This window comes from Glycine soja, chromosome 18, assembly GCF_004193775.1.
Source record: "Glycine soja cultivar W05 chromosome 18, ASM419377v2, whole genome shotgun sequence".
NCBI classification, from domain to species: domain Eukaryota; kingdom Viridiplantae; phylum Streptophyta; class Magnoliopsida; order Fabales; family Fabaceae; genus Glycine; species Glycine soja.
In genome coordinates this window covers 16,301,369-16,320,158 of record NC_041019.1, presented here as the reverse complement: position 1 = coordinate 16,320,158, position 18,790 = coordinate 16,301,369, and the positions used below count along the sequence as shown (strand labels likewise).

General features: G+C 30.9%; 2 long non-coding RNA genes across 2 annotated transcripts; one reads left to right on the top strand and one right to left on the bottom strand.

The window, feature by feature from the left end:
* Positions 1-5,728: 5,728 nt before the first annotated feature.
* Positions 5,729-6,272, top strand: LOC114395142. The gene is made up of 3 exons (XR_003662960.1): positions 5,729-5,787; positions 5,921-5,958; positions 6,046-6,272. It is a non-coding gene; the product is annotated as an uncharacterized LOC114395142 (long non-coding RNA).
* Positions 6,273-17,202: 10,930 nt separating this feature from the next.
* Positions 17,203-17,654, bottom strand: LOC114396049. The gene is made up of 3 exons (XR_003663197.1): positions 17,514-17,654; positions 17,334-17,438; positions 17,203-17,230 (listed from the first exon to the last, which is right to left on the bottom strand). It is a non-coding gene; the product is annotated as an uncharacterized LOC114396049 (long non-coding RNA).
* Between the last annotated feature and the right edge of the window lie 1,136 nt (positions 17,655-18,790).

The following is an 18,790-nucleotide window of genomic DNA, read 5'->3' as shown; positions in this document are numbered from 1 at the left end:
TGATATTAAGAGAAGTGTTCGAAAATGTAAATCATTTGAGTTGATTGTTTGTTTAATTAATAATATAAATTCTTAACAGATTAATGTTTTGTGTTACAAAACTTTCTAGTGATAAATAGTAAAAATAGAGATAATTACGTTAACTTTGACATATTTTATACTAATCAATTAGTTAATTTTTAATTTTAATAATCGATAAAAATACAAACTTCTATTTAATAATCTTTTATAGTTTTAATTTGAGAAAATAGTTATATATTTTCTATTTCATAACTAATTTTTGATAATTTATAATTTAATAAATATTCAATATAATAATTAAGTAATATAAAAAAATTTACAATATGTATGAAAAATAACTTGTAGATGGAATATAAAAGAGGAAATCAAATACTAACTAACAGGATAATTTAACTCTATATATATATTTTAAAAAATATAAATAAGCGTTAAATAATAATAAAGTTACATATTACAAAAAATAGTTTATTTTTATATTTATATATTTAATAATAAAATATTATATATGATCTTATATATTAATTAATATATTATATAAAATTTTAGTATAATCTATTTTTAAATATTTATTGTAAATCTAATTAGTTTTGTAATTCAGTCAAGCTAAATTGTTAACTTAACAAGTGTAGACAAATTTCAGCTGGTGTATGTGAAAGTAAAAATCAAATCCATCCAATCTTAATATATATAAATCCACTTATATATAAGAAATTTGTTTATTCCAAAACCGCCACATTAATTTAAGCCTACCATATTGAATTTGTAACCCCTAACCTTTTGATTCTCATCCAATCATTCCTTAAATGTAAGTTACTACTCATAACTTCTTTATTCTCTTTCCCTTCTTTTTATCCATCTATATATAAGAGTTCATGACTTTAACTATTTTTTATTCATCCATTAACGGGTATCTTTGTATTAAGGTTTAGTTATATATATATATATATATATATATATATATTATTTTTTCTGTTCATCTTATTCATGGTTTATGAATTTCTAATATTAGTTTCAATGTTTTATTTGTTCTGATACTTTAAATTAGAATTATATTATATGAAAAGTATGGCATCAAATTGATAAAATTTAATTAGTTTTACATTCTTACTTTTTTTATACCACTTATGACTTACTTCTTATCTATTGTTTTTATTTTCTTTTTACACATTACTTTTTGCAGTTCCAATAGGAGACAAAACTTTGAAGCTGTGATAGTGGAGCATCTAAAAATAGAATTTGTAACATTAGTTTTAATATTTTATTTATTCTCATACTTAGAGAAATAAAATTATATTCTCTAAAAGATCTGACAAAAAAATTGATAAAATTAAATTGGTTTCATATTTCTATTTTTTTATATTACCTATAAGTTTCTTTTTTATCAAAGTTTAAAATAAAGTAACCACGTGGAAACACTAGTTTCAATAAATTGATTTAACCGCTCCTTAAAAATATATTTACTAATTAAAAATAGTTGAACTATACTGAATTCTTCTAAAAATAACCTAACCATCAATTCTAAAATTATACCTGTGCATTTTTTAAATAATGTACCCATGTTGTTACAAATTTAAAATCAACATATATTATTTTATTAGTGAGTGTAAGGGGAACCAAAGGACTATATGTGAATTGTGCAACTACTACAAGAGGAAGATCTGTGGGTGCGACATTCCCAGGTATTTTCTGGGTAGAAAACCTTTACAACTTGAGGATTTTTTTCCCGAAAAATACAGAAAAAAATTACATATTCAAACATACAACCCTCCCTGTTATTTACCAAAACATACAATTTTACTGTGCATATTATAAATTTGGGTTGGGGAATCCGAATTTACAATGTGTTTTTTTTATTTCTTTTTAAAAAATCCATTGAGAATTCAGGTTCCTCCAATCCCAATTCTCAACGTGATTTATTTTAAGAAAAAATATTTTTTAAAGATTTAAAAATAATATAAATAAAATAAATCAATAAAATTAAAAAATATTATGATATAATTTTTTAGTTAGTATGTAGGTACTTAAATAAATTACAAATTATAAACTTAAGGCAATTCAACATGTTCTAAATTTTTTGAAGTTCAATCTTTGTTCCCTTGTGGTTTTATATCCTTATATACATTAATTAAAAAAATGAGAAAATTAATTAATAATCTTAAAATAAATTAAAAAATGAAAAATGTTTTAAAAAAATTAAATTGATTAAAAACATAATGAATGAATAATTACTACATCTCAATTATATAATACACATGAATTAAAACATACACTAGGATAATTGAGATGGAAGTTAAAGACATGCATAATAAACAAAACATACTAAAATGAGAATAACAAAATATATTAACAAATGCAATTAAATTACGAAAATAACAAAACTAATAATAATTTGAATGATATTATGTAGAAGACATATCTTCTTCCTTTATTTATATTTTTTTAAAAATAATTTTCTTAAAAATAAAAGAAATAACCTTGAGAATTCGGGTTGAATGACCTAAATTCTCAACCGGTCTTTGGAAAATAAATTTGAAAAAATAGTGTAAATTTGGGAATCTTTTTTTAACCGCATTGAAGAGCTTATAGCAAAAGCGGGCCAAATTCAGCCCTACGCTGTGTGCACGCTGTGCATCCGAATGTATGAAAATGCTTTTCCTTTTCTTTTTTCAAAGCATTCATTAAGAGGGATTTTCTGATTTTCTTTCTTTGACCTGTTGTTTTGTTAAACTGTTGATTGATAGATTGGATTCTTGAACCCCCAACTGAAGCTGAATCAAATAGAGATTGGAAGAACAATTATCTAGGATTGAACTGATTCATCAAAAACAGCAATAATAATTCACAACAGAAAAAAAAAGCAATAATAATTCACAGAAAATGCATTCTTCACATAAGAGATTCAACCTTTGCAAAATTCTTCAATGCATCATCAACCAATTTTTGTAAAAGAACTCAATGTGCCAAAGTATCACATATATGACATGTTCTCAATGTAGATTGTAGAGATACTAGCCAATGAAAACAAAAAATCTATTCAGATGAGGTTGTCGACTTTAAAAAAAGCTTATTTTTCAAAATTTTCTCAGCTGCCAGCTTCACATCAGGATTTGCTTCAGCAGGATAACCCAGTAGACAGTAGTTATAAAGATGATGGATGTCACAGTAGACATCCTTCCCAGGCACCTAGTGTGATATCAATTGTTGTTCACTGAGTTGGTTAACAGTGTACCTGTTTCTGCCCACCTGATTTATGGTACAGTTGTCTATAATGACATCTTCGAGTGACGAAAGAAGATAATCAAATAATGCTTCTCTCCCAGGCATGTTACTAGCAGGTTCCTTGATCAATTTTGGACAGTGATTTATCTTTGTTCTCATCTTGGCTTTTCTTCAGTGTATTGCAAATTAGGTAAGCAGCATTGTCCAAAATGTTTGGAAAGTATATTGTGGATGTTATTTCATCCAAAGCGGTATTGAAATAAGTGTAGGTTACATGTTCCTCCTAGCTAAACCATTAACCGTGTCCTGCTCATTTTTACTGCACATTTCACTACTTAAATAAGATTAAATTTTATTAATTTCTTTGGTAACAATGGTTTTTGAAGATAAATGCAGCCTTCTTCCCTATTGTCACTTCTGGATATCCAGCAAATGCATTGTGACCCCACAAAGGATCATTTCTGGTTCAGGTTTTACTTTTCTAAACCTTGATCATTGTATTTTTTTGTTTTACTCTTTTTATTTTTTCCTGTGAGGTTGTAAAGATTATTGTGTGAAGGTAGAGGAATTTTTGTTTGAACGTGTTTAGAGCAGGACTAGCAATCATGAAAGATACCTGTTGTTAAATAAAAAGAAAAGTGAGGTTGAGGGTCTTACGAGTTAGGACTCACTTGAGTGGCACTAGCACCAATTCATTAGTAGTGAAGAACACCTTTCTCTTGACCATTTGTTGTTAATGGAGATAAATGAAGGGAAAATAATATCTTTCGTTGAGGGATATGGTAATCAGGGGAAGTCTAAATTGATTATGGAGTTGTTGTCATGCCTGGCTTGATTGACGTGTATATATCATCTTATTCTTTATTTTGTCACTGTTGTATAGATGTTGTTTTGTAATAATAGCTTTGTGTATGCAAAAATTTATTAGAGAGTAGGAACGGTAAACTAGAAGAGTCGATTATCAACTCCAGCTAGGCATGAATATGCAACTTTGTTATTAATCCTGCAAATAAAATGGTTTGAAAAAAATATTGTACTCATTGGTTGCACATGCATAGTCTGAGTATCAATTGTAAATTGTGATATTTTAATCCTATGTATATCATATTTTGGCTGCATATCTGAATTAATTTTTTGATGATGTTTATTTGAACTAGTGCATACTGATGTGCTTTTGAGATTAGTTTGATTCAAAGTGACGCGTGTTTGCTATCCAATATACCTAATCACCATATTATTATTATTATTATTATTATTATTATTATTATTATTATATATAACATTGCAGGGTGTTATGGTTACTAATCGGGTGCTGCAAATATATGATATAGCTGAATCAGAGTTATAAGATGTAGCTTCTATGGGGAATTTACTGAGTGCAATGGTCAGATATTGCCTCAGAACAATATGTGGCTCTTGGGATTTTACTTGGGGATGTAAAGGGTACAGGGTCATGAATTGGTATACTTAGCAGGGTAGTTAGTAGATATGGCTTTATTTTTTCGTGCTGTTTTGGCCTCCTTTTTTGCTCTGGTTGTAACAGGATAGCTTTTGTTAACTTACTGTTATGGCATACACATGGCACTGTTTTGCCCTTCATGCTTATTCAAAGAATTACATATCAATAGAGCTGAAGTGACCAACCACAAATGAGTTAGCTCTGTCAAGAGGCTTCAAACTGTTACAAGTGGAAAGTAGTTCTCAAGTGGCGATCCATCTGATTAATTTTGGTTCAAGAAATTAGTGATCGTGGTTCTAAGGCATCCCACACAGTCAGGAAAAATATTGTCAAAGAAGTTAATGTTGCTGTATGGTGATAGTCTTAGAATTTTTTTTATTTTCTTTCAACCTTTTTAAGCACACCCTATTGGCGGATGATGCATTTGTTACTCACATTAGTTAGCTTCCCTTTCTATAGATTAGAGGATGCATTACACTTGGGTCATTGGTACATTTTGAAAGATTAAATTTCTTGCACAGATGAAAAACATGGAGTGGAAGTTGAAAAGAGAGAGGAGATTTTTAGTGTTGATGAAGTTAGTGTGTAGGTTGTTATCTATACGTTAGTAATAAAACAATGACCGGTTGTTCCACGTGTCAGCACTATCCGTTTATCCCAATTTTTTATTTCTTCTTGACATGTGTTAGCTTCCTCAATCTTCCATCAGCAAAGGCGCAAAGCTTCCCGCTGCTTCTTCCTTCCACTCTTTCCATTTCCAAATTTCAAAACATTTCAAATTCAAATTCAAAATCGCAGTCTATGGTTCGGCTAGGTTCCAGGCTATGCTCATTCTATAGTCCGCTTTTCATTTTATTCCACCACGTGTCAGCGCTTCCCTCACCTCCCATGCAACCTTTCCATGTTCTGCTTCCTCTGCTTCTTCGTTCCACGATTTTCCGATTTCAGATTTCAAATTTCAAATTCAAATTCAAAAGTGCAGGCTATGTGTGTGTAGGTTCCGGTCTATGCTGATTCTGTCATGTCACTGAGCTATTCTCACACCAGGCTATCAAACAGTGTGCAATAGCTTTCGATTTCACACAAATGTGAGTAGCTTCCTTCTAATTACTTCATTTGTTGCGTTTCTAGAAAAAATCCGTGTCACTAGCTTCCTCTGCATTCCAGTTGCACATTCTGCAACCTAACCGCAATCTTGCATTTTCATTCTCCGGTGTATAGAGGTTGTCACTTGTGTTGATTAAAGCTCACTTCACTTGGTAAGGTTATTTGTATATATCTTCTCACCTGCTTCTTTTGTTGCATCTGATTTGTCTCAACATATACTATTCAATTTTCCATGCAAGTGCTTCTTCGTCTAGGGGAGTTCTCAAAAGCTGCATCTGAACTCATCATTTGCTGTAAGAAGACCTTTTCAACTTCTGATCTTCCTGAGTCCTCAGGAGAAGATGATGTGAAGGTTGATGATGCCCCTAAATTGATGGACGTTCTTTAATGATCCAGATGCAGCAAGTGCAAATGATGATGAATTAAGTTCAATTTCAGGCTACAAGTGAGTTTGTCTATCATGAAATGAAACTGATTGTTTTACATGTTGTTTTATAAATTCTGTGCAATCTTTATCTCTTATTCATTAGGTTGTCGTTTTCAAAAAATTATTTGATGACAATTTTTATGCTCCTACTTGATGTGCATTGTATATTAGAGAAAAGCTTTAATTTCTTTCTGTTGCTGCGTGACAGTTAAATATGCCTTCACAAGTGTATAAAATAAAGAAATCATACGGAAACTAATCTTAAGATAATTAGGAAACAAATAATGAGATAATAAGGAAATATGGGATCCAATTGTAACATCCCATTTTTTCTTAAACTAATTTGAAAATGATTGTTATTTATAAATAAATAGAGTTTTAGAAAAAATGATGAGGTTTTTATAATTAAATAAATAAGGAAAAATAAATTTATTAATTAAAATAATGGTTTGAGAGAAAATAAAAAGGATATTTTATTTATTCATTTTATAGGGAATAAAATAGAATCTTTTTATAAAATAATAAAAATAAATAAATAGAGTAAATGATAGGTTGTGAATACCTAGCTATAAATAGGGAGATGTTAGGTCAGGTTTTATATTTATGCCTCATTTTCCTCTCAATTTCGTTTTCTATTTTTTCCTCTCAAAACTCTATCTTTTTCTCGCATACACTCAGATCTATCTTAGTAAAACGACGATCTCAGACTTGTTAACCGTTGGATTGTCGTGACATTTCAACACCAGGTTCAAAACTCAATTTCGAGAATTCTCACCGTTGGAAATTATGAAAAAATTTCGGAGATAAGAGAAATATCTTTCACATCGTAAATTCTCCTTTCCTGCAGAGATCCAAAACCGGTCCTAGTAAAACTACGATCCCAGAATTGTTAGCCGTTGGATCATCATGAAATTTGGGCACCAGATTCGCGATTCATTTCTCACATCTTCACCATTGGGATTTTTAAATTAACTTGTGGAGAGGAGGAAATATGCATCACACGCAGATAGTGGAATGAAGGCTTCAACCTCTTGTCTTTCTCTCAAACGCTTGGAAATCCGACCAGAGAAACCAGAGAAAAAGATTGAGAAATAACAAGAAATTGCTAGATATGTCGCTATCACTGTCAGAATACACACGTGAGCCTACTTAGAGGTAAGAGATGCGTTTATCGCAATTGAGGTTAAAATGAACATGTGTAGGGATCTTTAGAGGATTAAATTTGAGTTTATTTTGGGATGTTTATTGAATTATAATTTTTCCTTTACGATTATAAATACAATATTGTTGTATTTTACGTACCAGTTGATGTTCTGATGCAAATTGATTGATAAACTTGAGCGCTCTTGATGTTTTTGTGTTTTGACCTATGATTTTGATTCATTGATTTTAATATGATTGTGAAAAATTGTTTGAGGGGTTTTACTTCCCATGATAAACCTTTTGTATAAATTGTTATATTGAGATTATGAAATTGTGATTCCAATTGTGAGTATGTGATAAATTGAACTTGTGATGAAAGGTGAAATTCATGTGTATTAAAATGTGTGTATTGAGTTGTGAACTATGAACTGTGCAATCATACAATTGTAAGACCCTTTAAGGACGACGACTATTGTGATGAGATCCATTGTGGGAATTCGACGAGTTTAATCACAAGCGCAGCGAGTTAAAATGATTTTGAAAACAATTGAATATTTGTGTGTATTGCATAGTTTATAGGTAAAGTGTATATGATTCATAAGGTGTGATAACATATTACTTTGGGATTATACCATTGTGATTGAGACCAAATATATGTGATAAATTGAGTATGTATTGACTCGTAATATATATGTACATTGAGATGTTGTGTGCATTGAGTTGTGAGCTATGAATTGTACAATCACATGACTATAAAATCCTTTAAGGGCGATGAGTTAATGCTAAGTCCCTTTAAGGGCGACAAGTTAATGCTAAGATCCTTTAAAGGCGACGAGTTAATGCACAATGAGTATTGTGATGGGAACCACTGTGGGGACCCGACGAGTTTAATCACAAGCGCGATGAGATAAAACCATTTTGAGAATAATTGAGGAGTCGTGTGTTTTGTATAGTTCATAGATAGAGCCTATGTGCTAAAATGTTTTCTGGGTTGGACCTGAATTAGGAGGGAAAGGCCCTGACAGACTCTTCGGAGTGTAGGCCTTGGGGGTAAATACACCCGGTTTGAGTGATCCTTTAAACCTATGTTGATCTCATATGGTTGGAGCATTCTCGCAAAATAGCATGATCTTGACTGGTTTCCCTATGATTTTACCAAGTGAGAGTGACCTGACTTACTAGTGTGTGGTTTGTCTTGTCATGTACTCCTAGACGCACGACGAGGTTTTTCACTAACATGGTACCACATTGCATATAGGATTGAGTTTTAGTGTATCTGTTGCATGACACTTGTATATTGATCGATATTGATTAATTTAGTGATATTGTGTTTTGATCATTGAGTACGTGAATATTGTGAAAATCAATGAGACGTGTGGTGTTGTGATGTGATGTTGCGCGACAAAGTGATGAAATAACATGAGCTATGCTTAAGTAAGTTGTATTTTGTTTATATGATATTTATACCTACTTGTTGTCTTGTTTCTCTCTACTAGTTAGGAATGTGATAACTCACTCCCCGTGTGCTATTTGTGTTTGGATCTGGTGATGATCTCGAACTTTGTGTTCATGGGAGTAGATGGTTAGATGGATGACTATGAAGAATCTCATGCCAGAAGACACGGGAACACAATACTTTGATAAGATGTGACATTGGAGTATAGGTTTCTGTATTAATTGCATGAAGTCTTAGATGACCTTGTTTTGAGCCGAGATGATTTATTATTTATTTGTACAAGTTTTATTATGATGTTAGAAAAGTGAATGTGAGCCTTTTACCCTTTTGAAAGGCTTGTATTTAAATGTGTTTTAAAAACTTTTAATTAATTTTGATTTCTTATTCCTTTTATTATTAGTACATATATGTGAGGGGTAGAGGGTGTCACACCAATCCTTAGAGATAATACGGAAACTAATCTTAAGATTTTAATATATAAGTGAGATAATATTGTATATTGTTTATATGCAGTTATCACATATTTGCCTCAACAAAATGGATAAGCAAATGTGTCAACTTTGATAGTTATGACATATTGTATATTGTTCATATGCGGTTATGACACATTTTCTTCTTCATTATTTTTTAACTCAACAAAATTTATATGTAGTTATGACATATTTGCCTCAAGATTTTTGAGGGACACTAATTAGACAGTAACGGGAACGCTCAGAAAGGAATAAGCAAGCATATGTTGACACTTTGGTAAATTCTGGTGGTAGCATACACGACCGGTATGCTTTGTTGTGGAAACAACAAATGGATAGGTGAGGCTCAACCCCTGTCTGGTAGGTTTTGCATGAGTTAATAAGATAAATATATTAAACAACTTTCTGGTCATAGGAGAAGGCAATTAGCTTAACTTGGTTCTGCAACAGGAGTCTATAAAACGCTTATGAAGTACCTTGCAGATTAAGAATGATGTTTCTTTATTTTATTGTTAAAAAAATTTCTGGTAACTTTAAAACTTGGTGTTTCTTATAAACTAATACAGGGCCAAGATCACTAATAACTCTATACCTTATAAACTTCAAATAATGTACCTCAGTTTGCTTAAGTAGATTTTTGGTTACGAGTCATGTTCTATTTTTGGATTTAATTTGTTTCAATAGACTTTTGTAAATAACAGAAATATCTTTTGATTTTGTTACTAATCATTTGTCTTTACCTCATAACAGTGGATGCTTCAAGCATGAGGTGCCACAAGTTACATATATGGTATAAGAAAGGACAATTTTGGAGAGGAGATAAAGAAGAAATGTACACATGATGGTGTAAAGGTAAGTTTAATTTCGTGATTTGTCTCCTCCTTTCCTTGTGATAAGCTACGTTGTGCCTCACCTACCTCCTTTCCTTGTGATAAGCTACGTTGTGCCTCACCTACGAATATCTCCTTTATTTGTGATCAGCTACTCTTGTGTTGTTTGTGTGGTTAGTGGTGAAAGGTCAGACTACCAAACTTTCCTTGATTGTTTTATTCTACTTATTATATAACTCAATAATAATGTTTTTTATGCTGTTTTTAATAGTATACTTCTTTAGCTTAACATAATACTTGATTGCAAGGCAATTAGGAGGAATTGGGTGGTTTAATAAAAGGTCTATTGTTTTATTAATAAAAGCTTATCAGTTGGGTAGCTTGGAGTTTCTATAGACCCAAACATTGGAATTTTAGTTGGTTGTTTTAAACTGAGTTTAGTCTAAGCAAAGCTTCAGAACAAATTTCACTTTATAAGTAAAAAGGTCAAAGCATGAGAAAAAAAATATTTACTATAATAGATTTTTCTAAAAAAAAATAATTTTTAAATTTCTTTCTCCCTTCATGTCTCGATTGCTTCTTCGTGTTTTTCCTTTTCATAAAAAAAGAAAGAAAGAAAAGTTTGTTATGACTATAACAGATTAATTGTATTACAGTAGTAGTGTGTTGTAGTAACTTTTGGTTGAATTTGAAGCACCATACATGTGATGGCTATTCCTTGTCAGATGTTATTGTTAACATTGTTTCATATATGTTTTCTAAGTTTTCAATTAATATTCTGTTATGTTTTTGTGCTATTAATTTTTTATGTGTTATGGCTTGTGTCCCGGTTTTGCATAAGCTATATGAAAACTTTGGAATAATAATTTATGTTCTTGGTTTTTCATTGCACTTGATATATGACTAGGTCTTTTTCCATTGATTTCATTATAATATTTGTGTTTTAGACTTGCCATGAGTTTCAATGTTGTAATTTTAACTATTATTTTTTTTTTCTGGATTTCATTATAATAATTGTGTTTCAGTGTTGTTGAAGCTTCCTGTGTTGGCTTGGTATCCTTGCAAGTTCTGCTATAGCAGATTCTAAGGTGAAGGTGTCACTTTAAAGTTTACTTCATGTTTGAACATGCTACTATCCATTTGGGAGCAATTTACATTCATTTTTTCATCTAAGGAATAAAAAAGTCTTCTACCAGCAACAAGAAGTTGTGGGTAGTGTCTATTATCATCCATCTTTTTTTATGATTAAAAATCTGCAAGTATTGGATGATACAAAAAAGGTAAAAAAAAATATTGATAATAATCTATAGTTCAAATCAATCTTTGGTTTTTTGATGGGTAACATAGGAAATGAAGAATTTTTAAATTTCTTATAATGTGTGTTACTTTACAACCTGCCTATCTAATATCAATGCATGATTTTGAAAGGAACAAGCAAAAGGAGGAGAGATCAGAGAGTTAATTCAAAACATTGAAATTTATGAAGATGATAATTTTAAAATGTTAATAGCTTCTTTCATTCACCTTCTACTACTCAGCCTTATGTGCATATCCTTGCATCAATCTGCTTCTACTATCTACAACTTATATCATATTTATAAAATCTTCTGTTATACATTAGCATTTGCATGTCAAATGCCTCATCTTCCATTTTTGTGTGTGTAATTAATATATCATACTTAAAAATCTTCTGTTTCAAATCTTATTAAGCAGACAATGACACTACTTGCTGACACACAGAGCAATTATTCTTATGTTGGCAGTTCATGATAATTACCTACATGGTCAGAATTTAAAATTAATATATGGAAAAAGAAATTGCTCCTACAAAGTGAGAGAGTGTATGAAAAAATAAATTATTCCTATAATGACTGAGGCATGTTTCTCTTCTCTTTCTTGCTTATTGTCATATAAAAAATAGAAATAGGAAAATACTAAGAAGAATTTTAAAACATGCCTATATATTTCGTTCTTTATTTTTGGTTGTAATTTTCGTGATGGATATTTTTAATTTAAACTTGAATAATTTTTGTTAGGTATGGAGATTGTGACCTTCATTTTTCAACTAATGGAAAATTGGAGATTGCTTGTGGATCAGACTCCATCAATGGCAGATTGGAGTACAAATAGAATTTCATTCAACAAAAAGTACTTCTACTCGTGTGTCAAGCTTTAATAGAACTTGCCTTTCTCTCATACTTAAGAGGTAGTTGAGAAAATCATTGAAAATTGTGATGTTGGTTTTATGGAACAACAATCTAATTAGGAGATAGAGAACAAGATATTGACCACTAATTAAAGTTGTTCTAATATTTTTATTAAATCATTTATCATATGACATTGTCAAGCTGGTGCTCCAAATTAGTTTTGCAATTGCTCTTCAACTTGTTTATCTTGAATGCTTTTCAATATGTTAGCAGTTTTAGACTTTTAGTCCATAGTTTAGTCTTTTGTAAATAATATACTAACAACATACCTAACAACAATAACCTTAAATACGTATTTCATTCTTTATATAAAATTTTAAAACATGAAGAACCATGAGTCTCATTAAAAAATAGACAATGTTATTTTATAAAATATAGTACATATTTCAATCATATTAGTTTTGGTTCGAATTAAATAAGTTTTTCACCATTACAATTATTCTATATAAGTATCTATGATAACTATTATTGTTATTAATATTCATTTTTTCTCTTCTATATTTGTTTATTATCGTTGTCGAGTATTTGGAATGGATGGAGACGATGTTGGGGAACAAACATAATGAATAACATACGATCTCGTGGTGCTCTATTGTCATGTTTATCTTAAGCATCATTTATACATTTTTTTAAAATAATTATATATAAACATAAGATTAATTAGTTTTTAAATTTTTTATTTTTTGGGTTTTCTTTTGTTTTTTAAATTTCAAAAAAAATATTTTATTTTTTTTTCTCATTTTTTATTAAATCATTTATCATGTGACATTGCCAAGCTGATACTCCAAATTAGTCTTGTAATTGTTCTTCAACATATTTATCAAGAATGCATTTCAATATGTTGGCAGTTTTAGATTTTTACTTCATGGTTTAATCTTTTGTAAATAATATACTAATAGCATATCTAACAATAATAGTCTCAATAAAATTAAATCTGTATTTCATTGTTTAAAAAATTTTAAAATGTGAATAACGCACTATTACAAATAAAGCTTTTTAAGTCGATTCTGCAGGTCATTTTACGACAGTTTTGAACCGTCATAGCACGCAGTGTCGTAAAATGTGCCAACCTCTACAACGACGGTTTTGAAACCGTCTTTAAAGATTGGTGTTTTTAAGACGGTTTTGAGAATAACCGTCTTAAAATTTATTGTTTATTCAAGGCAGTTATCATCTATTAACTGTTATAATATGCCAACTTTCTACAACGGTTATTGCAAAAACCGTCTTAGAAAGTGAGACTTATTAAGACGGTTTTGCCTATAACCATCTTAGAAAGTGATACATACTAAGACGGTTTACATTGTAACTGTCTTAGTATGTCCTTTGTTTTGAAGGTTTTTTAAAACGGTTTTAGTCAAAACCATCTTAGAAAGTGAGACATACTAAGATGATTTTTTAACAACCGTCTTAGTATGTCATTTGTTTGTGAGACTTTTTAAGGCGGTTGCTGCTAAAACCGTCTTAGAAAGTGAGACATACTAAGACGATTTAAGTTGGAACAGTCTTAGTATGTCTTTGTTTGTAAAACTTTCTAAGGCGATTATTCATACAACCGGCTTAGAAAGTGAGACACACTAAGACGGTTTTTCGACAACCGTCTTAGAATATATATATATATATATATTAATTTTTTGGGTGCAAGTCTAGTTTTTTAGGTAGTGTTTTAATTATTCTATACATTGATTTGAAGCAAAAGAATTTGCATAATAAAAGAATTTACATAATTAATGATAGTATATAGTTTTGCAAGAATTTAAAATTACTATGGAATATCTAACATTGCTAACTTCAGTTGTAAGTTGTCCACAAATTATAAACTTTGACAACAAAACTTTCATAAAGCAGTGCTGAAACCTTCCTCACCATTTAATGAGTCCATAATTAAGGGCAGATGCAATAAATCCTTGAACAAACAAAGGACATTGATTAAAAGTTGATATAAGGATTCACATTGGAATGTCTCACTGCATCATTTAGACACTTCTATCATCTCAAACAATAATGTACTTAATGAAATCAATTTGGCTAATATTTTTTCAAGAAAAACTTGTTCGGGATACGATCAAAAACCAAATATACTTAAGGAATCAAATTAACTAATATGATATATTGTATGCATTTTTTTCAATGTTAATTTATTAAATCTGTTACTGAAAAACCATTTTCGAAGCTTATGACAACATGGAAGATATCTATGTATTAGGAATCTATAATTGACATTTGGACCATAAAATATCATAAAATCAAACTTGTTTATTATATTGTCATTTTAACTTGGTACTTGTATAAAGTTTAAACTTACATGCATACTTGCAATACTAATATTTGCCCAAAGGTATTATGCCTGTGAAAAAAAATAAAAAAAATTCCCCTGCCAATAAACTACGGTTTTAAACGGTTTTTATTGTTTAGTTTGGTATTCCTACCCTTGTAGCTATAATGTAAAACATAAGGTTTGACAATGAAGGATGCTCATTCGCTATAGTATCTGCTTAGAAGAGAGAGGCAAGAAAAGTACCAGAGAGTTAGAGAAGGAACCAGTCTTTGTGTAACTGTTTTTGCTTTCTCCTTCATCTAGTCATAAAATGTAATGAAAAAATTAATTACTTTTTCTTTGTACTTTTTGTCTAGAAGCTTTAGATTGAAATGTTACAAGAGTAATATATGGCTTCTAGCAACCTTTGCTAGCTTGTTGTTTTGCTCTTGTAATGTCCTTGTCTGTCATGTCATATGCACAACAAAAACTTATCTTTATAAATCCCAAATGTTTTTATGTACAAACCTTCTAGCAGTCGGTAGAAAACTAATTAATTTCCCTTCAGAAGCAGAAAATTAATTTAACACAATCTACCAACCATAAAGTCAAAGAAGAAACCAAGTAAAAACATTTAACATTACTTTCGGTAATGTCATTTAATAAGAGAAATATAATTTCAAAAAACTCTACTAACAATTATATCTAAGATTACTTCGGGTAGCTTCATACTAGCCATATGCTTCCTTCTTGGGGCACAATTCAAATTATAGTAAATTGTTTATGAATTTTCTTTATCATGCCCTTGTTTCTGCTCATGAAATTCAGTTACAAACATGTAAATCATTAGACATTCTGTTATTAGAGATTTTTTCTATGATATATTCAATGTCCCTAAGAACATATCATTTTACAAGCTATGCAGTCTAGCCAATATTCAATATATCACCCTTAAGGCCTTAACCAACACAGACATCTTACCCTTTTATGCAGGTCTGAGATGGATTCATTCATAACTTGATTCTGCAAAAATCAAATTGATCAGTCAGTTCAAAAGTGGAAGAAAAAAAAAACAAGAGTGATCATATGTTTTTGGGTTAATTCTTTAATTTTAAGATTAAATTTATTCTCTTATGTTGTTTCAATCTTCTTAATTATTTCTTGTAAACTAATGAAGAAGCTAGCACACTTCACCTTTCTTGTTCGGATGCGCTTCAGAGCTGTGTCAAGCTGCTGCTCCAAACTCTAAAGGTCTTTCAAACTCAAGGGATCCAGATCATTTCCCAAGAAATTCCTATATTGAAGATTATATAAACTACATCATTCTTTTCCAGTATATTGTTAATTTTGAAGCATATAATCACGTAACGTTACTAGGCTTGTCAAGTGTCTGACCCAACCGTTTATGAAATCTCTATTTAGTAAATAGATCTGGGCTTTGAGAGAAGTGATATGTACACACTATTTTTACTTCATGCGCTTCCTTAGCACTGCTAAATCAAATCAAATTCTATCTCATTCATTTCATTGAATGAAAAAGATTGAAATAAAATTAGTTATTATAAAGAGTATAAAGTCTATGTTGTGTACCTCAGAGGCTGAAATGGCTACTACACTTTTTGCATGTGACCCTGCAGAACATGATTACATTGACATGGAAGTCAACTCAGCTGACTGCAAACATTCCAAAGAGTTAAAATAATCTGTTAACATACCTATTGGGATATTGCTTTTCCTTTGGCTTCAGTTGCCACAGCCTTTGCAACCATTGTTTTTCCTGTGCTAGACGGTCAAACAACAACATTCGCTTGCAAGGCTATACCCAAAGTAGAAATTATGTGCCACACGCATGGCATTATCTACTTACCACTTCATGCCTTACAGTAATGGGAAGAAAAATAATACAAGTGCTATCACAAGTAACTACGTGTTGTTAAGTTGATGGAAGGTGCAACTGTGCAGTACATACATAGTAGGAGTACAATTTCTAAGAAAATTGCACTCATCCTATCAAAATATATATTTTCTAATACGAGACTACAACAAACCAAAACAATTTCAGAATACATAAACTCCTTACTAAACCATTACGTAGGTTTTTAAAAAACATTAATGTGACATGAAACAATTCATTAAAATATACCACTAAAGGGTGTCATTAAAGGAAAATGTAGTCATTCATAATAATGTACATCATATTTAGCATCTGTTATTTCTAGTAGCTAAAAAGTAAGTTGCCCAATTCTTTCGAATTATTGTCATGGCCTCCACGTCTAATGCTGATCCATCCGAGAACCACTACAAAATTAACAATGGAAGACATTATTAATAGTTAAACAAATATCAACTAACGTGAAAATTGAAATTAGACTTTGTATATATACCCTATTCCAGTCATCCTTCAAACGACCACTAGCGATGCACCACATCCAATGCATCACATAGTATCCACACTCGTACCCTCCACTTTGAACATGACTCTATATTTATCAGTGAAAATAACTATTATACCTTGTACCCTTTAAAAATTACATAGGGGTTCATCTAAACGACCATCTAACATTGGGTTCAATCCACCAAGGTGGACCTTGCTGAGACATGCCTTCCAAAGAACTACTTATTGTCTTCATTGCACTAGTAAACGAAATTATATACGATGTTACTTATAACAAACATTTACGCAGCATATTCAACAACAATGACAGCTCGACTATCTTTAAGTACATTACACTCGTACCTATTTATTACGGCTTTTATGTTAACATCAGGCTTCTTTCGCAACGAACAAAACCAAACAACCATGTTTTCCCTAGGGCAGAGAACAAATAGTTGCCAATGTGACCTGAAGTTGACGATTATAATTAGCAAGTTTAGAAATCATAACATTTGTTAAATGCCACAAAAAAATTTAACTTACTGATGCAAGTATGCTCCTAAGTACAAGCATCGTTGTGATTCCTTCACCCATGTCTCAATATAAAGTTGACATTGTTGACGGTCCTCCTTACCAATGTGTATTGATTGAGGATCAAGGAAGCCATACACTGAGCCATCACCTCTGCTTGTAGCACACTCATCCAAATACCTATTTGAAAGACAATACAATCATTATACCAAAAATGTATTACATTTACAATTTGTTGCTTATGATAACATTTAGGGTTAAAGGTTGTAATTAAATGACTTACATCATCAATAGCTGTAGTATAGAAATGTTTAAACACTTGTAACCTGATATTATTTCAGCCATATCAGCATGTGTGGTGTAAAATTTGGCATCTATATTTGGAATTCCAAATCGGCTAGCCTCCCACGGGAGTTCCACTGGATTCATATACACTTCATAAAGTATTTTCATGATTTCTCCAAGTGGATCCTTTGCAACACCTGCATTTGACCGATCAACATGTCCTTTTGGATTCCCTACCTAGAATGTCTTTGTTTATAAACCATATATATTGCCAAACAAAACCTTCTATCTTGTAGCTTAGCAAATTAGTTCTACAAATGTCTTGAGTTTGAGTCCTAGTATGCAATTGCGTTAAACACTCAGGGAGAGATCTTTGTCGCCTATAATATTCCTACTAATCTGAGCACGACTGTCTCCGGTGTAGGCTTACTATGCAACTACGTATAAGACAATTAGTCCAATTATCCTCAGAATAAAGGAACATTGAGGCTCATATGATTAGTGTTGTGTTAACTGATTTAAACAGTAAAGGAACATTGTCCATTACTGACAACAGCGGAATATTTGAAATCCGTCAATGGAATCCAATGAACTAGAGACCATTTAAATTTATCCTTGTTTCTAATACATTAAATTGCAAAACACAAGGAAGTCAGCATCACAATATAATTATACAGCTGTAAAACAAAACATACCTTCCAAGTGAAAGAAAATTACCAAGAGTGAATGCTATCGCAAACTTGATTGGTTTGAAGAAAACAAGCATAGACTGTAACATAGGAGAGGAAATGCAATTTATTAGTGCTTATTCTTGTCTGCCAATATTCTATACTAATTGGAATCAGTCATCATCAACATTTGGAGTCTTATTTTTGTGATAAGTGGAGCTAAAGCCCCAAAAGCAACAAACTAAAAATCATGAGGAAAAGCAGTTGAAGAAGCATATGCCAACACGACATGAAAAATAAAATAAGGAACAAAATAAAAAATTCTCTAACCACTTT